Raw genomic sequence first — 27,961 nt, 5'->3', positions numbered from 1 at the left:
TATTATTATTATTATTATTATTATAACAACACTGTGTATAAATATGAAAGACAGGCGGTTTATATATGAATACTAAAAAGGTAGTTGATTGCCAACCTCCGTAGTCGTGAAGTCTAGAGTCAAGGACATTGTTCACGAGCTTCTGAATTTGGATTGAGGGTCTAGGTTGAGTATTCGGGCTCGAGCCAAACATTGTTAAAGTTATAGGGCACTGCCCAAATATCTTCAAAACTGCTCGGCCCGGGTTTAGAATTGTCAACGACTCGAGCAGATCGGCTCACAGCTCATTCACTATCGACCCGAACCGAGAAGTGAGCTAAGCCAACAGCTCACCCAACCGAGTAGGCTAGAGCCCTTCGCTCAGTTGAGTCGAACCGAGCAGATGGCTCATCCCAACCAACCAGCTCTAGCCGATGGTTCACCCCAAGCGAGCCGGCTGGAGCCATCGGCTCAGTTAAGCCGAGCCGAGCTAAGCTTGTTATAAAAAATCTCTTGTAGTCTCGTTATCGAAACGAAACGAGATGCGAGCAGTGTCCCCTCTCGTGAGCAACACTAAAAGTATGCAATATTACTGCTTAGCTTACATTTCTCATGGCTTTCGCTTTCCAGTGTAATCAGGACATGATTTCAAAACGAGTTAAAACGAGCGAGCCATTTATCTAACTCGACTCGACTCGAAACTCTACGCCAAAACAGTAAATCGGCTTGGAACTCGACTCGAGGATATTACTTTTGACTCGACAAGAAAATCGACTTCGATTCGAGTCGAGTTTTAGCTTGACTCGTGCCCATTCCTATGCGTTAGAAAAAATGGTTGCTTATTATTATTATGCTAAACTGATTATATAATAATAATGTTGCTATGTAAAATTAAAAATACAGAATATGGAGAAACATTACACTACAACTGACAAAATGAGAACACATGAATTGGGGGTGAATCAAAATTTGCCAATAACTAAAATCGATACATGCTTTTTAAAGCTAATTGTTTCAAACTCTATAATTAACGGTACTTTAGGATATGCAAACGGATCTAAAAGAACCCTAATATTACATACCATCAACATTACATCAATAAAGTAGGCCTGCTCATCAAAACAGTTTATTCATATTAACCCCTTACTGAATGTTTTTAATTATGGCACCCTAGTTGTTGATAAATATTTCCCGCCGGAGCACCACTTTACTTTTAAATTCTGTTCACCATCATCTTCAGATTTTAAGAAAAAGTATTCTTCCAAATGTTCGAACGATAAAATATTTTCGTTCTCCATCTTTATAAAAACAACACCAATCAAAGTAAAATAGACTACCAGTATCATTGCACTCGTAGTTCACTCACTGAATGTTTTGATTTGGAGCTGTCAAAATCTAAGACAAAATCTTCCAGGTGCTTGCAATCAGTACACGTGATTTCCCTGAAGCTCTCCACATCTTCCAAAATGAGCAAGTGGCACTATATTTTGTTATGTAAATAAACAAATCAAATTGTATCTATGAATGCATTTGCAAGCCTACCAACATAAAGTTCATCATTGCACATCGCGATTTCCCGTTCCGCCTTACATTAAGATGAAAAGTGATAACAGGTTTTACATGCAAATTTCATTGCTAGAGGTCATAAGGCGAAACGGGAAAAGGCAAACAGTGCAGGAATTGTCGGTCACTGACATCGTTCATGCTTTATTGTTCCATTCTGAGAAATTCACTTATAGGAAAAACATTTGTTTCCCAAAAAATATACATATATTGTAGTTACTCATCCGAAATGTAACGCGAAAAAAGTAACGCAAACTAAGTACGTTACTTAAAAATTTGTAACGCGTTACCGTTACAGTTACTTTGGAAAAAATGTAACGCGTTACTAGGAAACGTTACTTAAAAAGTAACACGTTACAAGTAACGCGTTACTTGCGTTACGTTACTTCCCAAGACTGGTTGAAACGTATTTTCACATTGCTGCATTAACAAACATCCTGCACAACGTTCTGTGCAGTGTTTCTTCCAGACATGTTATTGTTGGGGATTGCTTCTCTGGAGCTCTGAGTGTGCCCTCCAGAGGAGACCAAAATAATAAATAGAATAGTACCGTGCAAAAATAATATTTGCCCCTCCAAATACTAAGTATGCCCCCATACCACGTCCTTTATGAATGTTCAATTGATAAATGTGAGTTTATAGATGCGTTAATCAGTGCTTAGAGAGGGATACTGGTAAATAAACAGTGGTATTAATTGTCTCAGTTATGGCAAGACGCCTTTCTAAATTCCTTAGATAATATACCGTAGTATTGGTTTAAAGAGGTACGTACTAGGAACAAATACATTTTAAAATGTTGCAAATTATTAGTTTATAAATTGCAAGGTTTAAAAATTCTAAAATATTACTTAAAATTAAGAAATCTTGCAAAATGAAAGAAAGTAAAGTTTATCAAATGATTTTAAACATTATATGTCGCAAGACACAATTACACTGCATATTTTGAATTTTTCGCAGATTGATGTCTTATTGAAGTCACAAAAGTTTTGATTATGTGGAAGAGAACTTAGCTTTCAGTTGAATTTGAATATACAAGTCTCAGTGATTTATATGATATATGCAGATGTGGACAAATTTAGCAAAACTGACTTTGCAGGACAAAATGTGGTATTAGTTTCAGCTAGAATAGACTGTAGTCTCTGTGATGTCTTTGTTGTGTAACGTTTATACATTGTAGGATCCTCAGATGTGATAATGCTCATAAAGCAAGCGACAGTTCATTTTAGACATTTATATTTATACTATGTAATAAGTGCATCTTTTACATTTATTTATGATAATTTCACTCTAGGAGTCACGTTAATTTGTACTTGTATTTGTTTTGTCTCCTGCTATACTAAGGATACTGCTCACAACATCGGTGATCGGAAAACTGTCTCCCAAGTTGAAGAAGGATTTAGGGGAGAATGTTTTGGAAATTAGGGGGTACGAAGATATGGATGCAAGTTGCAGTGACAACCACAATTGGGCAAGACAGAAATTTATGAAAGTGAGTGTTTATAATTTGAAATGGATAAAAGTTAAAATATTTCTGATGTCCGCAAATAAAATGCAGATTGAAATAAGCAAAATTTTGGAGTTTCTGTGTTAATCGTGTTGCATTGAAACTAAAGTAAAAAAAAATAAGTAAAATAAAATAAAATAAAATAAAAGAGCATATAAAGCCCAGTGCAACAGAAAATCTTTCCTAAAGCGAGTTATAACAAAGGTTTCTGCTCAATTTTTATTAACGGAAGCACTTCAAAACTAGGAATTAACCTCAACACACACACACACACACACACACAAAGTGTATTGTGGAGCCAAAAGTGCTCAACGAATGTTCGAGGAAGATATCTGAAGGTAGCTTGATGGCACGGTACTCCTGTAGCAAACAAAAATTTATACCAGCTATGCAGGAGAGCATACAGAATTTTCTTGAGCGGAAGAATTCGGAATGGATATTTTTCATGTATATATATATATATATATATATATATATATATATATATATATATATATATATATATATATATATATATATATATATATACACACACACACACACACACACACATATATATATATATATATATATATATATATATATATATATATATATATATATATATATATATACAGAGAGAGAGAGGCCAAGATAAAAGAGGCCCTATGTCTTATAACTTGTTTATTGTAAACACATATTACAGAATAATAAATTATTATTATGACCACTAACAGCCACTCGACATCATGTGACATCACGTGAACCCGCACGAGCGCCACTAACCTTAAGAAATAGAAAGCTCAACACTCAGAAAGCTGCAAATTTCATGTTCAGTATCAGACGAGACTTCTCTTATCTTGCCACTCTGTATATATATATATATATATATATATATATATATATATATATATATATATATATATATATAAAAGATCATAAGGATAAAATGAGCTCTCAGGCACAGGTGGAAAAAAAGAACCCGAAAATCGGTATGCAGTTGCAAAGTTTAATACCTCCGTAAATAATACTATTAGCAAGCATGATTTTTTTTTTTTTTTTTTTTTTTACAGAAAGGTATCATACACCAAAGCATGCCAACGGGTGGTAAGGGCGCATATCTCCTGACCCGACGCTGGGGTGATATGCGCACCGTGTGTAATTACGTTTTCAAACCAAAATGTAAAACTACTGACAAGCAATACATCAAATAACTGACACCCAAATATAGAGCCACGTTATGGAATCATACAATGGAACAATACTGCAAACTTACATTATGAAAATATCAAGAAATTATGAGGAAACTTTCATGAAAGGTAATGTAAATTTAATTTTTCTCTTTGTAATATAAAAATTAACTTTCGTTAACACTGAAGTATTTTCCCTGTATTAATAAATCATAAACGTATTCAAAATCCTTCTTTCAATTATAATTTCTAATATAGGAGTGGATTATTTGAACTGTCTACAAACTCTTGTGTTGGTATAACATGAATTGAACAATTACAAACAAAACATTATCACAAGAAATAGCACTATCTTATTTGTGGCACTGATCATAGACGAGAAAGATCATGTCTTTGGCAGATACGTACGAAACATGATATCACAGTACACATCTCATATACTGTATCCATTCTTGTCCGTTTTCGTCTGCGTAAAAGTGTCCATTACAGACACCAAAATAATTGCTTTTCTTACGAATTGCCGATGATAATTGGATCTGTCCTGTATTATTTTTGCGTGTTTGTGACTTACCTATTTTTCTTTTCCTGTTTTCTTTTCGGTAGCAGTAGCTTTAGTAGAAGCTTTTATCAGACGTAATAAGTCGTATAGTGATAAGATGTAAGAACAGTAGCACTTTGAATTTTTCTTCCCGTAGTAGCATGGGATGATGTGTCACTGTGTGGCAATGTGTGGCAATATATATTCTGACATTTCTGCATTATAGAGTAATAAATCCATTCGATTGGTCTTTTTTTCTTTGTAATTTATCGTTTATTAACAGACACGCCTAGTTTCGTTATACTCTGAAAGAAATATTTTGAATACACCATGCATTCTGTAGACAAATTGCATCTTTCCACGTTAGAAAGTTGAAGTTAAGAAATGGAGCGAAACTAAGTTGTATTTTTATATAACTTTTAGAATAAAAGGAAGTATTTGCATTTTACACTGATCTTGTTTCTTGCTCCGGCATAACTTCTGTTCTATAAACTAGTAAATTTCCTTATAGCGGAAAAAGTTCGTCCTTCATTGATTTTTAACAATTGTTTATAAACACATTGCAGTTACTTCCCACAACAGGTTTGTAAATCCAAGGCAGAAATATGGTAGCCAATAACTCGGGAACTTGGCCAACTTTTATATGTTTGTAAACCTTAATAAGCTAATTATGCGTGCGAAATACCGTGGTATGCAGGCATTTGATTCCTGAGTTATTAGCTATCAAACTTGCCAACTTCGGTGAAAAATAACTCAAGAACCAAAAATCTGCACAATTTAATACTTAATATGCGTAGTAAGCTCATGAAGGTCTACCACCATGCCAAATTTGGTCAAGATCGGATGAGTTCCATCAATCGCGATTCACTGAAATTTCTAGATTTCAGTAAGTTCAAACCCAACGCTAATGCCCAATAACTTAGAAACTAGAGATACGTACATCATAATATTTCATACAATGCTGGAATATGTACAAATTTTGTCAACTGTTACCACCATACCAAGCTTGGTCAAGATCGTATGGGTTTCATCAATCGTTATTTAGTGAAATTTCTTCATTACATAAATCCAATGCCAAATTTAGTGGTCAATCACTCAAAGGCGAATGGCTTGTATACCGTAATATTTCATGAAAGTGCTAAGCTACGCGATCTACCAAATTTAGTCAAGATCAAATTAGTACAGTCGATAGCATAGCTCATATCATGACGTTTCACTAAGTCGAACGTTCCACTAAGCTGATGCCGAATAACTCCAAGAACCCTGCACACCATAATATTTGGTATGTGTTATAAAGACCTTACGTTTTATTACCACTTCAGTTTAATTTTGGTCAAGATTGAATGAATTCCATTAATCGGGTTTCAGTGTTTTTTTTTTTAATTATTTCACTGAATTCAATCCCAGCTTCGATGGCCAAAAACTCGGAAACTAAAGATCTGTATAGCATAATATTTTATACTATGCTCGAGTGTATACAAAGTTTGTCAACTTTTATCACCAAGTTTGGTAAAGATTGGATGAGTTTTAACTGCAATTACATGTCATTCTTGTGAAGGATACGCTCTTTAGTATTATATATATATATATATATATATATATATATATATATATATATATACTCAACATGGAAGTTGGTTTATATATTTTCTAATTTTATGTACCAGACTTGTCCATTATTGGCTATCAAACAAAATAACATGAGAAATGTGAAATTATATCTACAAAAGTCGGTCCCAATGTTACAAAAGTTGGTCCGGATGGTAAGCACCAGTGAAATGACATTGTGAAAGCAGAAGCATTGGTCCTTTTGCACCCAACTTATACATAGTTTGTATTTGGTGCAGATAACCACCATGGATGATCAATGTGACACCCTAGTACGCCAACGTAGGGCGATGGATTTAAACTAGAAATCCGAGGATAACTCAGCAACATAAAGTTCATACTTAGAGCCATCGGATTTCTATGTTTTGAACGACAGAACGTTCAGCTACGTGAGAAACAGTTGAGAGATTCATTGTGTGTGTGTTTACTAAGGTGCATTCGTGTCATGGAAACAAAGATAGTTGCAGTGCAGTGAAGCAAGTGAAGCACATATTGAATGGTGACATCTCCTAAGGACAAATGCTTCTAATTACAAAACCTGATTTCTCTAGTGCTTACCATTACTGAGTTATAGTGTATTGTGCATTATCTTTTGATCTACCTTCGTATTTGCAGCCATCATCCTTGGCAGATATCATATTTATTAAGTAATTAATTATTTGGATCATTTTGGAAAATATGTATTGAACTGCAGTGGCGCATACGAGGGAATAACCCTTCTTGAACAAGGTTTATTAACCCATTATTTGGCACTGTTGCTCTCAAGCAACATCGCATTCCATTGCGTTATCCGCACGAATTATAACTTCAGTAATCTTTTAATTGGCATTATTGCTTTCGTACAATATTCATATACATGATTTGCGGGTCGCTTCTTTAGATACTTCTAATCTTTGTCAACAGATAACAGTCAAATTTAGTATTGTAGAAGCTTTTATCTCGTACGTTCCGCGTTCTTTTCCAAGTTCTTTTTATTTTTTATTTATGGTTTCTTGCTCTGTAGGAAAATATTTCACCAAAACTGTTGCTAATTACTGAGAGTATTCTTATGATATTTGACTATAATAAGGCAATGCTGTTCAGTAGCTACATAAGACCTATTTTATGGCAATGTTGGTTTAAAATAAACATCCTGTATTTTGTAACCAAAGTACAAAAATACTTTAAAAAATAAGAAATTATGATCAGGAAGACATGGTTCAACCATAAAAGCAAACTAAATATTTTAAATGTAATGCTATCAATGCCTGCCAATTAAAGGGTTAAAAATAAACATGTATAATACTGAAGATACTATGTATAAAAAAATAGCGCATGTTCTAAAACGATATTAACTCAGGTACTTGAATCTCCCTTGAGGAAATTTTGAGTATGCTATTGACGAACTGCACTAATATCAAGTGTAGTGATGGTTTCAGGTTCCCTCCGGTAGGGATGCGCAGGAGTCGAGACATATCTCTAATCTCGACTCGACTCGACTCGAATTCGAATCGAGACACACTTTGTAAACGAGACGAGTCGAGACAAACATATTTCTCGATTCGAATTTTCGAGTCGAGACACGAGTTAAGTCGAGATTGCTCGTAAAAATCTCGACTCGACTCGAATGTCTCGAAAATCTTTCTATAATTTTTAATATTATTTTGAAGAAAGTATTCGCTCAGAAACAGCCTTGAAACCAATTCCAGCATTTATTATTTTAAAAAGGTACAGAACGCATAAACTTAATAGTTAATCTTTCGAGATCAAGATTTAATTTTTAGTTCAATTTAGTTAATTAGTGAAGTGCTGGCCGTGGGTAGAATGTGGAAGGCGCGCGATCTATCTTCGTTTGAACGAGTTGTAATGGCCCGGAGACTCGGCACGAGAATTTCGCAAACAGCAGAACTTGTCGGGTGTTCGAGGAGTGCTGCGGTGAGTGTCTTCAATAAGTGGCGAAACCAAGGGGAAAGGTCGAGTGGTTGGGTGTCCCCACCTCATCATAAATGTCGGAAGTCGTAGGCTGGGCAAACTGCTAAAACAGGACAGGCTACGAACTGAGGCGGAACGAACATCAGACTTTACTGCTGGGGAAAGTACAAGTGTGTCTGAACACACAGTGAACCAAACACTCCTAACGATGGGGCTCCGCAGCCGACGACCTATCCATGTGCAAACGTTAACACCACGACAGCGGTACCTACGACTGAAATGAACACGTGACCATCGCCACTGGACCTTGGCGCAGTGACAGAGCGTTGCATTGTTTGATTAATCCCGATACGTTCATCATGACGATGGGAGGGTGCGAATCCGTCATGTTCCAAGGGAACAACTCCTTGACACCTGTACTGTGGGACGGAGACAATCTGGTGGCGGGTTAATTATGCTCTGGGGAAATTCACGTGGGCATCCATGTCTAGTGGAGCTCGAGCAAGGTACCATGACGGCCGAGGCGTATCGCACACTGCTTGCAGACTACGTACACCTTTTCATGACGACCATGTTTCCCAACGGTAGTTGCATTTTTCGACAAGATAATGCACCATGTCACAAGGCCAGGAGTGTGATGGAGTGGTTCGAGGAACACAGGGGTGAGTTTGAAGTGATGTACTGACCCTCAGCTCGCCGGATCTGAACCCAATCGAACACATCTGGGATGTGATTAAACGTGACGTCTGAGCGCATCGCTCCCCTCCCCGGAATTTACGGGAATTAGTTGATTTGTGTGTGCACATGTGGTGCCAACTCTCTCCAGCGACCTACCAAAGATCATTGCGTTCATGCCAAGACCCGTCGCCGTTGTTATCCGTGCCAAAGGTGGATATAGTGACAATTAGGTAGGTAGTGATAATGTTCTGGCTGATGTGTGCGTATATTTTAACTCGTATATTTTGTCTCGACTCGCATTTCTAGACGTCTCCTCTCGAATTCGAGTCGAGACAACATTTTCTCGAGACGAGTCGAGACAGGCTTAAATCTCGACTCGTGCGCATCCCTACCCTCCAGAGAAATTTCAATACACTGGGGGAAAGGAGTTGTGTTACAAATACTGGGATTTGAGCACGATAGAATATATGGTCCCGGGAATAATTACTCTCCGAATCACCCCCTGAAATAATCACTGATCAAACATATACATTCCTTAAATTACATATAATAATTAATATCATTGGAAACATTTCAAATGATATAGATACTTAATTGAAAACCTTCCATGCAGTCCGTAAATGTACAGGGTGGCCCAAAGGTAGGTATAAAGTCCCATACTGATCGGCTTATGGTATGTATTTTATATCATGTACTTATTATTATCCATACAAGTATTGACTTAGTTTCCTTATTGTTTGTTTCTAATATACGAGTATTTTCACTTATAAGTTAAACTCGGAACAGACCTTAGCAAATAAATTCATTATTTAAATAAAGTAAAATGACGTACTTGTATAACGCAGGGCTGTATAGTAAAATGACGTACTTGTATAACGCACGGCTGTATACCTCCTGTTGGGCTTGAGCTCATCCGTGGCTAAGCGGTTAGCGTACGCGCCTTTGGCGTGGGAGACACGGGTTCGATTCCCGGTGGGAGCTCATGTGGTTCGGATTCCACGTTAATCAGTAGGTCCACGTCTCATATGGCCTCGCTGCTGAAAGGGACGCTAAACTAAAATCAACTCAACTCAACTCCTGTTGGGCCACTCTATATAGTTTGTTTCCATTGTTTCAAATTATTATTTTTTTTTAAATTTTGTTTAGTTTTTTAACTGTCCAAGGAAGGTACGACTACTCATATACTTTCGGGATTAATTTATTTAACTCAGGTTCTCTGTAGTTGCATTCAGTTGGATAAAAATATTTGACTTCCAAAATTTTTCATAATATGAAATTTTACAAATATTCTGTGTCCACAATGTTTTTAGTCTAAGCTTAACAGCACATTAGGTAAATTTAGCTAATCCTAAAACAATTACACTGATGAAAGCAGCAAAACAAAATGAAAAACAAACAAATGTAAAATATTTGAAGAAACATAAAATGGTAACATTAAATAAAAACATAATGGAATAAATATATTCTTCCAAAATTCGCTAATAAAGCTTAAGAAGAAACAGTAATATCGAGATATTGTTCATATTTTGATTAGCTTCGATATTTACAATTGAAAGATCATAGTTATATTCCTGCTAACATTGCTTGCAAATTTCTTAGACAAAATAGACGCTAATACATCCTTATAAGGGTGAAAATGCGAACAGAACAATCACTTCTACAGTATACTACAAGAAGGCTTAAAACTAACATCCCAGCCCTGTTCTCCTCTTTCCAAAGCACTTGACCGTCTTTCTGAAAATGTCTTCTGGGTTAATCATACTTTCCACCTAGTACAAGAGCCATTGTGACCTCTACTCTATCAAGCGCTGGCATCAAGAGCTTGTCCTCCATTCACCCCTTCCCTGAGGAATCTCCAATTAGGGCTTCGCATTTTAGCTTTGCCAACTGGCTTACCTTGTCTCAAGGATGGGTGGGGTATAGGAGACCACCTGTCAAGTCATCACAAGAACAGGGTTGGAAGAAAGGGAGACATACAGTTTTCTTCTTCTTCAACAGCAACAGTCAGCAGTTTTCACAGCTTAAGATAACACACAATAGTTAACCTTTATTTCCTTGTATCGCCTCTACATTTACTTTTGTTCGTGTGGAAAAGAAAATGTAAACTACAATTGAGATGTGATGAAGGTACCTAAATAACTACCGTCGTCTAGAAAATAAGTAGGCTCTATAAGGTTTCAGCCTCATAAACAAATAAAAATTCGTAAATTGCCTGCGCTAAATTCCTCCCGAAACAGTCAATATAATCATTAATTTCTTTTATTGATGTAAAACAACTGATTAATACATTTTCAAGGGGGAGGGACGTTTCCAGTTAAGTTTCAGTATTTTTGTATGGCACCAAACTTCACTTCAGAAAACTAAAACATTTGGACAATGAGAACCAGCAGAATATTTTAGTTTCGTAAATTTTATATATCATAGTAAGTTTTATGTATATAACTGTAATAATAACAAAATAATGTGTATCTGTCTCTCTGTAATCAACTTCTCGTATAGAAGCAAGTGACTTATTTTGAGGTGAGTTGATTTTGAATTTAATGTCCCTTTCAGCAGCGAGGCTATATGAAACGTGGACCTACTGATTAACGTAGAATACAAACCACATGAGCTCCCGCCGGGAATCGAACCGAACCCTGGTCTCCCACGCCAAAGGCGCGTACGCTAACAGCATAGCCACGGAGGAGCTCAGTGGCTTATTTTGTACACAGATATATCTTCACTAGATCTAATTGTGTACGAAGCCGTTTTTCGACTTTCGGCTCGGAGGTTAAAAGGTATGCTCGTTTCCTCTAGTGGACAATTTACGGACTTAATATGCTTCTCAACACCTTACCTGCATGCAACCAACATAACGTCTTGCGTGTTTAGACTTACATAACAGAACAAGATAAAGATAGTGAAACGCTTAGATAAGTATTTTATTATTATTATTATTATTTTAAATTAAAAGTGTAAATACTGAATTTGAGATTTCCAACTTAAGCGAATCTCTACATTTAACACCATGTGAATAAATGAAGTGAAATTTTAATTTAAAAAACTGTCCCCAATTTCCCATTTAGAAACTAAATTTTAGAAAATGTTGAAATACGCATTGTTTTATTTTTACTTGAGAGTTTACATATCGAACCTCACATTAGGTATTTTCTGAATAAAAAGTGGGAATTTCAAATTGATCGAAATTGCTCTCCCTTTTCCCTTAGAAGTGTAATTTTCAGAAACGCTGAATACGTATTTCCTTATTTTGATGATAAGTTTAAAAACTGAAATTCAGATCTCCAAGTTAAGCGAATCCTCACATTTGATACTTTCCGACTAAACAAAGGGAAATTTGAGTATTTTATAGATGTCCCCTTTTTCCCCTTTGAAACGGTGTCTTTTGAAACGCTGACACACGTCTTGCCACTAGAGTTATAAAATAATCACTAGAGGCATAATCTGTACCACTATCTTGTGATTCTAGCAACTAGCGTGTTACCAATTAAACAGTTTTTGTTTTCCACTTGTATGGCAAAAAGCAGTCGTCTGCTATTTGTTTCAATGTGTAAACGATATTATCAAGTGTAGATCCAAACAAGATTTCTGACTAGAATTCCCTTAAAAGATAGCACTTATTTAAAAACACAATATTACTAATGGGTTAAAAGAGCATCATATTTTCGGAGCGTGAAATAAGTCTGTTAAGTTTCAGTATTATTGTTTTCTAAACAGAGTACAAATAATATAAAGAGGTAATAAATATTTCAGAGTTCTCTACACCTCATACAAGACACGTTGCTACCTGCAAATTAAACTATTCAGATTTAATTTCAGTTGCGCTGTCAATCTTGATGAAACGAAGAAATAATATATTAATTTGTGCTTAAGCGAAATATGTTGATATATTATGTCTACGCGAAATATGTTAATCTATAAATTAATTAAACAAAATACGTACTTCTACCAAGTAAAAGAAATATATTCACTAAAAGAGCATCAAATAAATTCTAAAACTGTCACGAAATTCTAAGCTTAATGTGCAAATTATGTGTAAGATGAGGGGTAATCTCTCTTTGTAATTAACAATAATGATTTCTATTATAGTATAGATTTGAAAATTAACAATGTTTCCGCTCCTAATTAGTAATTATATTTTGTTTAGAAAATGAATTACGTCGTTAAAATAAGAGTAAATAACACACAAAAATTTTAATGTACTCACTCGTATGTTAATTATTACGAATACCGAGAAAAAGTAGCTTGATGCATGATAATCAAACTAAATCAGTATTTTAGCATCTAGGCTGTCGTCAAAAAATAAATGTGGAACGGGAGTTCATAAAAACAATGGATTCTTCCGATTTGATTGATTGGAGGGATTAATGAGAAGTTTGATCAGGAAACATGATTGGTCCTTAACTACAAGTATGAATAATGAACATACAGTACATGGTTTTCAGGAAACTAACCATCAAGTGCATGGTCATTTAGAAAAAAAATGAAAATGAAATCTTTGAGTTTTACGTCACACGGTTATGCCAGTTAGGCTAAAGAAGACGGTGATGATGAGAAATGAATGAAATGGGGGAATGAACAAAGTGGGAGGAAACGGGAGAACACCGAGGAAACCCACGCACACGGTGTTTACTACCATGGTCATTAGAATACAAAAAGAAAAAAGAAAGAAAGAAAGAAAAGAAAAGAAAGAAACTGTTGATGTTTCTCAAACATTTATTAAAATTTTTGTATTCAAATTCGTTATCTGAGAAACATTATGAAATAATTTGGTAGTTTTTTTTTCCTTTCTTCCTTTAGCACATATAATCAATGATGATTTCAGAAAATTTCAACTAGAAGGGAACTCGAAATAAAGAGTGGATGAAACTAGTACTGTGAAAATGCCCTGGCTGAGCCCGCACTGAGAAATATCTCAGGGAATTTCTCTGCTCTGGGGCTAAAATTTTATCGCAGGGTTACCTTCTGAAATCATCACTGTTTAAGATTATTTCTTTACACGATATATGTTAGATAAGTTAGTAATTCGTAATTGTACATTAGGTTCCAAGGTTTCATTTTTACATGAAAGAAATCAATGTCGAAATCATTATTGTTAGTAGACATCAAACTTACCTATAAATACACTTTTGTCTCCAGTGACGGGTTACTTTAGTGAAATAAAGAATAAATACACTGAAAACGTTTGACGAGATTCAACAATGCATTAAAGCACTCATGGCACTTCGATATATTCAAATTTCGGGTTAAGTGGCTAAGGCATTTGCTTGCGATTGGATTTTAGTTTACCGCTCGTGTCAGTAGCGAGTGTATATGAGGCGTGGATTTACAACTTAACGTGGCATCTGAACCCAAGATCTCTTACCAGGAATCGAACCCAGGTCCATATAGCCACGAGAGAGCTCTGCGTTTGGTAACAGCTTTAATCAATGGAATGCTTGCCTCTAGTACATACTCAAGTAGTGTTCAAGAAATTTGAACAAACCGATTCAACAGTAGACATCAAAAGCCCTGGAAGTGACGCAAATGTGTTGCTGTGCGTGATTCTGTCACTGTGAGTCCGGGAAAATCATGTCGCCGTCGTGCTGAAGAAATGGACATGTGTTCAGCAAAAATGCATAGAATCTTAACTAAATATTTGCACTTGCAGAGTTCAGTTAACACAGGAACTTAAACCAGCGTTATCATGCAAAACGACGGCAATTTGTGCAATGGACCTTGGAAAAGGAAGGAGAGAGCCATAGTTTCACAAAGCGCATCATTTTCTCAGATGAAACTCACTTCCATTTAAACGGCTTTGTTAACAAGCATATTGCCGAATATGGAGATCAGAGAACCTAAGAGTAATTCACGAAAAAGTCATGCATCTTCAGCGAGTTACGGTTTGGTGTGGAATTTGGAGTGGGGGCTTAATCGGTTCTTACTTTTTTGAAGATGATCAAGGAAGGGCTATCATGGTGAATGGAGTTTGTTATCATGCGACGCTCACTAATTTCGTTTGGTCCTGTTTAGATCAAATGAACATTGACAATTTATGGTTCAACAAGACGGAGGAATTTGCCACACTTCATGAGACACAATCGCTCTGCTGCGTGAAAAGTTTCCGGACGGACTAATCTTGTTATAAGACTAAATCTATCCACTTCGATCTTGTGACCCTTGTGACACCTTGTGATTTTTTTTTCCTATAGGGGTACGCTAAGTCACGATGTTTACAAGAACAAATCCCGTAATCTGTTGGAACTCAAATAAGAAATTCGACGTGTCCTCGACGAAGTTGATGGGGAAATGTGTGAGCAGGCGATGGTTAATTTCATCGACAGAGCGATCGCGTCATGTGCCCGATGTGCTCGATATTGTGTTTCACGTTTAAACCTCAACATCTCGTGAAGACATTGGTCTGTTTTGTCTGCTTCTTTCAAATAAATAAATTCGATTTACAGTAGCTTCAAATCCGGCGTTCTTTTTGAGACATCCTATAGTTTTTGTTAATCCTAATATTTAGCCATTAAAATTGTACGATAATGCCTAACATAACATTCTTTAACCATTTTAAGCTTTATTGATGAAATGACGATAAAATCAATGAGGAGATTTCAAAACATTCAAATCAAAGTATATGAAAAAGGATTGGAGTTGAATGAGCAAAGAGAGATTTGATACGAGTATATATATATATATATATATATATATATATATATATATATATATATATATATATATATATATATATATATATATATATATAAACAATGCTTTAAACACGGATTATTTGATAATAATATTTTCATATAGCCTACAACTGTAAATCGAACGATTCAGTAGCGGTTTTCCCACGGAAGATCATCTTGACTTAAAAGCACAGGGGGAAAGGAGGAAAAGAGTTCACATTTTTTTTTTTTTTTTTTTCATATGTGGAAACTGAAAACAGCTTGATTGGATTGATATGCGAGCATGCAACACTTGCTCGTTGGCTCGCCATTTAGATTCGCTTCACCGCTTCTGAATAAGAGAAGCAATGTTAATAATCTGTTCTTTCTAATTGGCAAGGGGGGAGAGTAGTTGAACAATAAAGATGCACGGGGAAAATCAATACGTATGGACTGATAAATTCTGTAAATTCTACAAATTATATGTTGATTACATTAGCTTGTTTTTCAACGTATAGTGTTCTGGATAACGAAAACAACGAACAAAAAATATTACACTACACAATTTACTACAGATATTACATCATACAAAATAGTAACTTATAATTCTTTAGAAAGTTGTCATGATAATCTGTTTTCTACTCCGCTGCTTTAGGTACGCATAGAAAATCACTTTTAAAGACTGTTTTCTATTTTTTTTCTTTCTTTAGACGTTCAACTAAGCTTGAAATTTGTGGTTTAGAACTTAACATTAACCTGTGAAAGAAGCCGAAATTGGAGTCCCTTCTCGTAACTTTTCCTAGCCTTCTCCATATTTTCAAACATTTTTGTTTCCAAAGTGAATGGCTTTTCAGAAACCTCTCAAATTTGCAAAATAGTTGAGTGCACAACTATTGTTCTGTCGATAAGAATTTTGTGTACTTTTGGTTCCATATACGAGGATGCAATCTCACATATAATTCAATTGTTTCCATATAGTAGGTTTGGATTTAGAGTAGTATTATATTCATTTTATGTTCAAGTGAAATTGTCAATACTGTTCCGAAAGCTTAGCTTTTGATCTATTTCTGTCAATTTTAAACCTATTTCAGTTATCTTGAACGTTTAAGCAGTATTATCATCATTTATAGTATCATTACCAGATTTAGGCACACCCACAGTGTATCCCATCTACTCTTAAAGGTATCTTGGATAAGTTACTTCCTCCAATTCACTGACCTAATGATGGTATTGCATATTTTGCCACCAACTATTGACAGTGTCAAGGAATAATGTAAATCACATTGTTACTTCTCTTCTTTAATATGTATTCTTTCTATTTGAATAACTACTTCCATAAATTCACTGGAAACAAATAGGAATATAAAAAAGGGTTGCTGATAAGAATGGGATGAAACATTCTTAAAAGTCGAATTAGAGCTGACAATGAGTAAAATAGGTTATGGCTCAGTAATAATTTGTTATAGTCCGCGTCACCCGAATTGGCGTGTGGCATCAGCCAATAAGCTAGCACTGTGTTGTTACTAAACCTCCAGGAAGGAATGTAATCATTCGTAATTATCCACAAATACGAACAAAGTCAATTATGAATGATTATATTCCACCCTAAAGGTTTAGTAACAGCGCACTGCGAGCTTATTGGCTGATGCCACACGCCAATTTGGGTGACGCGGACTATAGTACTAAATGCTGATAAAACTAGATATTTGACTTTCTCACTTACTTCTATTGGACAGCCAACGAATAAATCACTGAAATTGCATAATTCTGAAACTACTAGAAGATGTCAATGTAAAAACTTTATTATAGGAGAAAACATATAATATTTAGGTATAAACATTGATAAATATTTAAAGTGGAATTCCCATATTCAATACCTTACTAAAGTTTTAAGAAAAATGTCATACAAGTTTGTCCAACTGAGAAATGTTGATTTAGAAATAGTGCGTATGGTGTCCATGCTCTTGTACAGAGCATATTCAATTACGGTCTATTAAGTTGAGGTGCTGCTTACTCCAAACACTTAAAACGAAAATACTGTTTTGAGAATATGTCTTAAGAAACGGCTAGGTGAAAGAGTAAACTAAGAAACTCTGTATAAAGAATTTTCAGTTTTATACGTGGGTCGGTCAGAAAGTTAGTTGCATTCTTTCATAAATATTTTCGGTCAAAGGCAATTTTGATGAAACTTTGTGACAACACTGCAGACATGTAGCTGTATCGTGTGACATAGCGGCTTTCACGAGGCAAGTGGAAATGTTCTGATAATCAGTCGTAAACATGTCTCGACAGCTGCAAGTAGCGTCCAAATTAGAAATGTGTGCAGTGATTCGTCTTTTTGTGGGCGAAAAGGTGTAACTACACTAAAATTTATCGTCAGTTGCACGAAGTGTATGGTGAAAATGCAATGCAAAATTCACGTCAAGCTAACGTGAAGTGGTGAAACATGTTTGAGAACGGACGTACAGATATTGACGATGCTGAGCACGAGGGAAGACCATCAACTGCGTCAAATCCGAAAACTTGCGTGAATGAATGAATAATTTTTCTTTTCTTTCAATTACTTCATCCTTTTCTTGCAAACAGACGCATAACAATAGACGAAATCGCAAATAAACTGGCTATTTCTCAAGGTAGTGTGCAAAACATTATCGGGCATTGGACGGGATTTGTTTGAAGAAGGCAAAGAAAAAATTGTACTATGCCTTGGCAAGTGCTTAAATAACGGAGGTAATTACTTACATTGAAAAGTAGATTGTGAATGGAACTTTACGATACAAATAAAGTTATTGTAAAACTTTCTATCCTGCTTTATTTTCTTAAGTAGTACAACTAACTTTTTGACTGCCCCTCGTATATTAATAAATTGTATATGAAATCTGTTTTAATTTACCTGAGAAATAATATAGATGAAGGCAAGCAATTAATCATGTATATGTAACTAGAAGTGAAACACAAAAACGTTTATCTACAATAAGAACATTTAGATCTATAACACAACATCAGATTCATTATATAGCAACAAAAATTTACAAATTATCGATTCTGATAAAAGAAGAGAGTAATATGAAAACCTACTTACATCTAATTTCATAATGGGTAGAAAATAAACAAATGAACAAAACTAAACAATATTTCAGAAGTAATGTCCAACTTAGATTTATGTATTAATCATCTGACTTAAAGAAAGTGGCTCAAACTCAAGCATCTGCTTACGTGAGAATTTAACTCAGAAACAAATACAAACATTTGAATAAATTATTAATTTCTTCGTTGAAATATTGATGATTTCAATCTGAAAGTAAATACGTTGATAATTTGTCTAATAGTTGAAACGTGGTTTAATTCAGTACATAATGCTGTATTGTTTGAAGTAAATGTGTAATAAATTCATTTATTTAAAATATGGTCATTGAAATGTTTACTAGCACAGCTGTTTAACATAGAGTTTCGTAGTTGATAAGTGTTGATGTCTCATGTGCAGATAACTTTTAAAGCAATTTTATACGATATTGAATTGTTCGGAAAAGAAGACGATTGGGCTTTACTGTTTTCTAAATTACTCAGCAATAGTTACAAGTGTATTGAAAAAGAAATGCATGTATGAAATAATTTATCGACAAATACTATATTTTGATTTACTGATATTTGTTAGCAAATGACGTAAGGTGGATTTATTCATCGCCACAGAAAAGGAACCATCTGAAAACTTTTGATTCAACTCTTTGATTATTTCAATAGTAAGTTTTCGATGAATACTATGCATTATGTTGGATTAATAATGATTTCTTTATTAAGCAGAAACAGAGTGCTATAACAAGTATATGAGAGAACGTTAAGCAAATAATTATTAATTTTAATTAAAAATAAGAGTTTTGTGAGCTACACTTTTTGGCCGGATTCCCTTAATTATTTAAAATTCAACACGTTTTAAGGAATTTCATTCTGCAGCAACAAAGAAATATAAACAATGGAAACACATCAGGAGAAAAAATGGCAAATTCGACAGAAAATAAGGATGCAAAATGTAGTTAGAAAAAAATGTTTGCCAGAAGGAGAGAGAGAGAGAGAGAGAGAGAGAGAGAGAGAGAAAGAAAGAAAGAAAGAAGAAAGAAAGAAAGAAAGAAATTGAACAGTGGAAGCCTGGATTTACAGGGATTTAGAACACATTATATACATTGGTTTATTTTAAGGTAATCCGGAAAAGATATACAGAAAAATAAAAAGTACGATACGTAGATTTGAAATAAACTTTTGGCAGAGTTGAAAGTCCATCAGATATCTTGATGAGGGATGAAGTGAAATGAAATGAGATTTCTAGTTAAACGTACAAAGATTATACACCGATGCGATGGGAGTCGCTGATGATGATAATGAAATGGTGAAATGAATATTGTGGGAGGAAACGGGAGAACCCTGAGAAAAAACATACACTTCGTCCAACCACAAAGTTCACGTGGCACGAGCTAGGATTGAACCAAGGACATCACGTACCAGAGGTAAGCACTCTACTAGCAAGTTACTGTGACTACTGATGAGAGTTGAAATAGAAAAAGAACAAAGGAAAGCTAGTAATAGGCGTTCGAATAGTGTACTGATCATCCTAAACTGTCCTCAACATTTTAATCGATTTAGAGGAGGTAGTTAAGGAAGATACACACAGGAAGACAGTGTTTGAAGGAAGGCAGAATTGACTGATTACTTGGAGTTTATATCCCTTTCAAACACCAAAGATACGCGGCTGTGTTTTGGAATGGCATAAAGTGGGGGGTTCATAAGTTTTGTGCTGAATACTATTGCATGTAAAGAGTCTGTAGAAATATCCTCGGCTATGATACTACTGGCACCGTAGATTTATGGGGGGTACGAAAGTTGAAGTTAGTGATTTTGATGCCATTTTTGGGCTAATATCTCAGGAGACCAAAGTGCTAAAAATTGCTGCTTACGCCACAAAGTAATTCTATATGTGAATAAACTATTGCAAAAAAAAAAAAAAAAAAAAAATGACTGATATTACATGGATAAAATAAGTGAGAACATGGTAAAAATGATAAGAAAGCACTTGCGTGTCGATGGTCGTAGCCCAGAAAAATTTAAATGTTTGGATTATGTTTTATGCTAGACTCAACAACTATGCAGGTGCATTAATTAGGCCCGCTTTTGTTTGTGTTCAGTTGTGTAAAAGCCTGTGAGTTTCCAAACCTTAATCCCACTGCAGAAAGAAATGTTTCTCCATTAAACAGTCAGTGGGTCTGTTGAGGGAATTGTTAGTGTAAAATACAATTATAAAAATTGTACTTGTGCACAATTTTAAAATTAGTTGCTGCAAAATAAAAACTTACTTTCTGAAATTGGGTAATCAAACAAATACCTAAAAACATCTGAGCTTAACGATACAGATGAAGATGGTCCTAGTATTCATTTGTATTTTTGTTTGGTGGGTGATACTTATATTGAAGTTCAACAATGTTATTTATAAATTGACACAACAGAAAATATTTTAAGGTATTATTCTAATGTGAAAAGTTCACCTATGCTATAGTTTAAGTGTAAGCTTAAGAATTAAAATTGTGAAAATAATAATAATTATTTTCAATCTTTAATAAATTTAACATTATTTAAAAATATCATTAACAAAAAAACTGGATTAGTTGTGAAAATTAATAAAAAATGAAATATGTCGGATTTATAGACATATTTCATTTTTTATTAATTTTCACAACTAATCCAGTTTTTTTGTTAATGATATTTTTAAAATAATGTTAAATTTATCACAACTACTAAGATTCTACGGGGAAGAAACTAATACAAATCTAATTACCCTTGGATTAGTTCTTTACATAATACATAAACTTTGGGATATGAATGGGAGACTTCATGTAATCTTCAATCATCACATAGATGTTCAGAAACGGTTCTAAAAGCTTTAAAAATATGAAAATTACATTCTCATTGCCAATAACTTCTAATACCTCAACCAATTTAAGTGTTTGTTACTTTTTTCTCTCTTTTCAATTCATATATATAGTTTCTTCGCAAATTGACATGTTTTATTTTTTTTTACTACAATTGCTTTTACATGTCCCTCTTCCCTTGTCATAGTCAGTACCGCCGTGTTAGGGAGAGGTGGTTCATTTTGTGCAGTCCTTTGTGGCTACACTCTCCCTGTTTCAACTCTACCCCTTAGTTCTCTGTAGTCAACCCCTTCTGTGTCAAGTTTTCTAACTCGTTTGATAGAGGGTACGACGAATACTACAACTACGAGCACATTCCCTAACCCCTCTCCACATTTCACAGTCTGAAAATCAATACTTACATAGAACGACTGCATAATTTGATCGGCTGGGACAGCGTCTGTATCTCCCCATTTGTGTACTGTATTTTGTGCTGTGTTTGTTCCTATGTGTATGTCCAGCGAAGTTTACAATATGCGTGGTCACATTCACAAAGCTTGCTGGAAGACGAGCTTCACAATTGGCTCTTACACATTTTATAACGCATAGTCAAATTATATTTAGATAATTTTTTTGTGGACTTTCGAAATGCGGTATATAATGTACAGCATTGGTTCTCAACCTAATTCCTATCATGACCCTAATTTTATCACATTCTTTTGCCAGCGATCCCCTTATAATTTCTGGTTTGTAATAAGCTTGTTTGGAATTTTTAATATATCTATTTCGAAGATTTCACGATATCCATCTATTTCTATAATAATAGAATCCATTTCTTGTATATAGTGGATACAGTAACTTCCCTTAAAGGGAATGGAATAAAACCAAATTTGGTCAGTTCGTTTGTTCATATTACAAATATTGAATTCGATCCGTCATACTGTTCCAAATGGAAGCCGTTTGAAAATTTTAAAATTTCATAACTCCCTTAATTTTGAGTCATATGATACAAAAAAAAGTGATTTCTAATTTTGGTTAAAGAAACTTCTACAGTTGTTAAAAAGGTTATTGAGTATTTTAAATGACTTGGTAATGCGATTCACGAAGATTGAGCCGGACATTGCAGCACTAGTGAAATCACATTAGCTTTCAATTTTAATTGTATTTCAGTATGCAGGTTTTGCCACATTTCTATTTTTCTGGTATTTCAATATGCGTTCTCATTAGTTTCATATTGTACTTATTCCATTTAAATTGATCTTTTAACAACTCTACACCTGTTGAAAACGTTTAGTAGACCTATTTTTTGTTGTTCTTAACAGTATGTATAAAAATAAAAATAAAAATATACTTATCAGAACAAAATTCAAAATAATATTTAAAAGTATTTTTCGGCATTAGATTCTAATTATATTTATCTCTCCCGCTCATCTTCGCGAACTCCCAGGTTGAGAAACCATGATGTACAGCAATGGAAATGTAATATAATTTTACGAGTTTCATTCTTTCGCATTGATAATCTTTATACAAGACAAAAATCTTCACAATACAAACCTTAAACTTACTGAATAGAAAAAAAGTAATTTGATAATGTTTTACTTCTCTATTTACTTAAGGAAACGGCCTTGTTTTATCTTGGTACATTACATTATTTATTTATATTTCACAATAGGTAACCTTAATTATAAGATACACAATAAAAATAAGAATACAACATAATTATCTACATACATTTACAGTAATAGGTTAATAAATCTCAGTCTGTTGATAGAATTTTAAAGCGGATTTTTAATGCTTATTGTTTCAAAATAATGGAAAAATTTAAAGATACTATTAAAATTTCAGAATTCTAACTGTTTAGTACTCATAAAACTGTTTAGTGTTATCATGTTCATATTATATATCAGGACATTTCACTAATGTTTGCCACCAGTTTTTGTCTTAGAGGGGTATTATACACTTATGCATATTCAGAATAAAAAATTTCGTTGAAACAACAGTAACATCCATCGTGGTTCTTCTAAACCTAAAGGCTATCCATTCTTATAATTAATTTACAGGTTTATAGGTGTCACTTAATGCAATTTTCTTGTATTGGTGTCCAGCAAAAGATATCTAGTTAACTTACAATCTTTGGAACAATGTGAATAAAGCAACATACTATTCTTACTTTGTAAGTTAGCCAGTTGTAAGATAACATTTTGATGGAAGTGAGAGTGGCCAATTGAGACAGCTTTCACTACATAACTTTATTATTAGGACAGTTTCATATCAACTGTAAAGGGACGGTTCGTTATTTTTGTAAAATAATCTGTTCTTTGGACTATCCAAACGTAGAGTCCGAATTAGGGGAAGTATCCCGTATTTTAAGAAATCTTTCTATGTCCCGAATCCGCCTAATAGATATGCATTATATGGCGGGAGTCTCTTCCCATTTTGCCTTATTCTCATTTCGTTTAACACTTTGTCAGCTGCCATAATCAGATTCGCTATTTATGTGAAAAGTGAATTCACAGTTTCCCTAATTCCCAGTTCGCATAACGATTTTATCAAGAAGGAAATGTCGCTTTATAGAATATTATACAGTATTTCAAATCAGCAGTAAAATTTTGAACTATATCAACTCGATCTGATTTTACGTTTAGCTCAGAAATATAACAATGATAAATTTAAGATGTTGTAACATAGTCAATATGGTCTGAGCTCAAAACAAGATGTTCAAAACTAAATTTTGGTGTTTTTTATAACATTTCTCTTTGAATTTTAACAATACGTTTCGTTACATTTATTTACTAAGTGTGCTATTACATATGAATTCACACATTCACTAAGTGTGCTATTACATATAACATTTCTCTTCTGAACGTGAAGCAGATGATTCATCCAAAATCTAAGCGCAAAGGATTATGAAACGCACATATTTTCAGTTTCTTTCTTCGACATTACAAAACTTCATTCACATCCACAGATTAAATACTAAAATGAATACCGTCAAGATAAAAATAAACTGCATTCCTGTCATATGATAGGTTTCTTGGTATATTTTATATTCTAAAGCTACTCAGTTAACTGTTTGTCCTGTAGACGATGTATAAATATTGGAAAGAACACCAGTACAAGAAACCGGAAAGAACACTGGAATATACTTTATTGAGTATAGGCACGTGTCGTGAAGATCCATTATAATTTCAACATGGAATAAAAAAAGCCAACATCAAGTTTTGAGCTGGCTGGGTAATTCTGCTACGGAAACAGTTTACATGTAGCAGCAAGTATGTGGGAACAATTGGTTTTTTCTTTTTCTTACATGTGTACTTAAATGGTACAGGTGCTTCAGAAAGAACGGAAGTCAGTTCAAGACACCGAGAATTTGGGTGTAGGAAGAGCTGCGAGAACACTGGAATTGATTGAGAAAGTCTTTAGAATCAGTACTGAAGACCGAGATGCTACGCTTGAAATCTCTGTTTAATAGTTAAAGTAAACAATGAAAAGTTTGATGTAAAGAATACCGTCAATCGGGGCTATGCTGAACCCACGGGGTAAACCTGAACAAAAAGGGGAAAAGTTTTCACTTTTACCCTGAGTGTAAAATTACAAAAAATTTGTTAATTAAAATATATATATCAGTACGCCAGATATATAACAAGGTTACACAGATCTTACATTGTGTATTTTTAGCTCTACTTTGCCAAAAGAAAAAAAATTGTACAGGGCATATTTTCGCCATTTTTCGTAGATCAATTTAAGAGGTCGGTACTTTTGACAAATGAAACTTAGAAATATTTTCCAGGCAGATTATTGTAGGAAAAGTACAGTGTCGCTATCTACAACTATTATTGTAGTGGTCACCGAAGTTGTATTGCCTAAAAATGATCTTATTTAAAGAGGTGCAAAATGTTATCGAAGTGGGACAATGCTGAACAGCGGAGCAATGCTGAACAATAATAATGTATTCGTAGTTAGTTAATTTACTTGCCCCATTTTGTGCCTGATAATGACTTAAAACAAAGTACATAGACAATGGTATTTATTGATATTATTTTATGATGAACGTGAAAATCGTACTGCAATTACAATTGGACAGTGGTTATCGGTTATATACTTAGGAAAATAATCAGTGAAGCATTTTTTAGCCAAGTAATTCAAGTAGTTGATTCCTTTTATTATCTCAGATTTGTTAGCAAAAATATGAATGGTACAATTGTTTACTGGACAGAACAAGAGGACGTGAATACTGTTTCTGCTGATGATGTGGTCCTGCTGTTGCCTCAGCCTGTGCTAGACAGAATGATATTACTAAGGCTTTTTCAGTTTTATTTGAGGGTCTGAATGCAAATAAATAGGTGTTCATGCAGTAAATAGATGTTCATACAGTAAATAGATTACTTTTTAATAGGTAGCCCAAGTTTTTGTGGTAAATCTGTTCATTTTGTTTCATTTATACTTCTGTTAACCATTAGTATTTTTCACAAGCACGAGTAATATGGTGCTTCTTTCATTAAATTTGAGAAATGCATATTTTTTGTTATGGTACAGGTATTGTACACAACGGATTAGCAGCAAAAGTTCATTAATATGTATACTGCATTCACAGAAGCAGAATACCTGTACTTATTTCTATTTGTTTTTCAGTGTTCATTTTCAGTGTTTTCCTGGAACGTATAATTTTTGTCAGGTTTTATTTTTTTTGAAGAATTGTCATGCTCCTTGGCACATTAAGGTCTCATGCTGAAAGTATTTTGGTTCAGTTACACTATTTTGTTACCCAATTCGCGTAATAGAAGTTCTATGTTGCACAGTTTCCATTTGCTATGCGACCTGCATGTAAACGGACTAAATCTACCAGAAGTATGTCATGTTACATATCTACAGAATCAGCTGAAAGAGCACCTTTCTGCTGTATTAGCATTGTCCCTCTGACAGACACCTAGGTCAAGATAATGGCAATTCAACTGACTGTATCAGCATTGATCTGGGCAATGCTGATACAGTACTAATTATTACTATTTCAGTAATATATTAACATAATTAATCCCATTTTTGTATTAATGTGAAGATCTAGGAAGGATGTACATAAAATAATTTTCTTTGCAATTCCAGTTGTAATCGTTTTAAAATCACACACCTTTTTACCCCAAAAAAAGTGTACCAGTGTTGCCCTGTTTGACGGTAGCGCGTGTAAGGTCTTAGTATCAGATTGATGGCAGTTGGTGTCCGCTTCATGACAATGCCTAGTCACAATGCTTTGATTGTGAAGGATTTGTTTTTGCCCGATAGGGATCTGTGTGTTGTTAATCCCACCTACTCACCGGATCTGGCTCAATACAATTGTTTTTATTTCCTAAACTGGAAACCGTACCTGAAAGTTCCTACTTTAATGATGTACACTCGAAGAAATAGATATTTTCTCTTTGCCTTAAGCGTATATGCTCAGAATAATAAATCTGGCATCGCTCAACTGTGTAATTGACTTTTTCTCCCCTCCCTCTCTTGCCCATCATACGAACCAGGCACAAGCTTCGAACGCAGAGAAACAGAAGACCAAGAAGTGAAGAGTGTTTTAAGGCACAAGTTATTTATTTATTTATTTTTGTCTTTAAGCACACTTAAAGACATTTTCTACCTGGGAGAGACTTCCGATGAGTTTCAACTATATATATGGGCGGAAAGTAATGCCCTATTTTGAATTGTGAATTTCTATTGATGTTACGTGAAGTTAGCAATGAAAGTTATCTTGTTTTATAGACTAAAGTATGCCATTTTTTTTATTTTTTCCAGATCGTGTGAAGTGTTTTTTATCGCTTTGAAGCCACAGGAATGCCAGAACGATTAAATATTAAGGAGGGAGTTAAAATTGCAGAAATATTTCAAGTGTGGCATTCTGTAATTCAGGTTCAACGATGGTGGAGGGGGATCAACATAGGAGGCAAGGTGTTCTGAATGCAAAAACAATTAAAAATTGTCACAGAAAATTAACGACTATCGGAAGTGTCGTGGACATTAAGAGATAAGGTAGGCCTTAGACTTCGGTATCAGAGGAAAAGGTGGCCATAGTGTGGAAAATGTTCGAGCGAAGCCCTTCAAAATCAACAATGCAGGCTGCAAGAGAGAGGGCACTACACGCAATTCTCCACAAAGAGTTATGTTAGAGACCATATAAGCCTCTTTATGTCCAAAAGTTGTATCTCGATGATTGAGATGGGCCTGTTGAATTTTGTGAAATGATGCTCGCATGGCATGAAGATTAACCACACCTGTTAAAAAAAAGAAAAAAAACTGTGGAGTGATGAAGCTGTGTTTCATGTAGGGGGGTTCGTTAATTGTCTTTAGCCATTATTGGGCAGAAGATGATCCCAAAGAAACTGTTGAAAAATGCAGGGAAGCCGAAAGTGACAGTATGGTGTCGATTAACTACTTCCTGTATTATTAGACACTATCTGTTGAGAGATACTATGAATGCTGAAAAAATA

The 27,961-nt window shown here is 34.5% G+C and overlaps 1 protein-coding gene and 1 long non-coding RNA gene across 6 annotated transcripts in view; one reads left to right on the top strand and one right to left on the bottom strand.

Annotated features, from left to right (window-relative positions):
* Nucleotides 1-27,961, bottom strand: part of LOC145675561 (frizzled-5-like) — a 447,461-nt gene that overhangs the window by 219,301 nt on the left and 200,199 nt on the right. The window lies entirely within an intron of this gene.
* On the top strand, nucleotides 43-27,961 carry LOC145675562 (uncharacterized). The gene is made up of 3 exons (XR_014129153.1): nucleotides 43-3,031; nucleotides 4,099-4,344; nucleotides 27,270-27,961. It is a non-coding gene; the product is annotated as an uncharacterized LOC145675562 (long non-coding RNA).

Source organism: Thermobia domestica, chromosome 18, assembly GCF_964235325.1.
Source record: "Thermobia domestica chromosome 18, izTheDome1.hap1.1, whole genome shotgun sequence".
In the NCBI taxonomy this organism is placed as follows: Eukaryota; Metazoa; Arthropoda; class Insecta; order Zygentoma; family Lepismatidae; genus Thermobia; species Thermobia domestica.
This window is presented reverse-complemented; position numbering and strand designations above follow the sequence as displayed.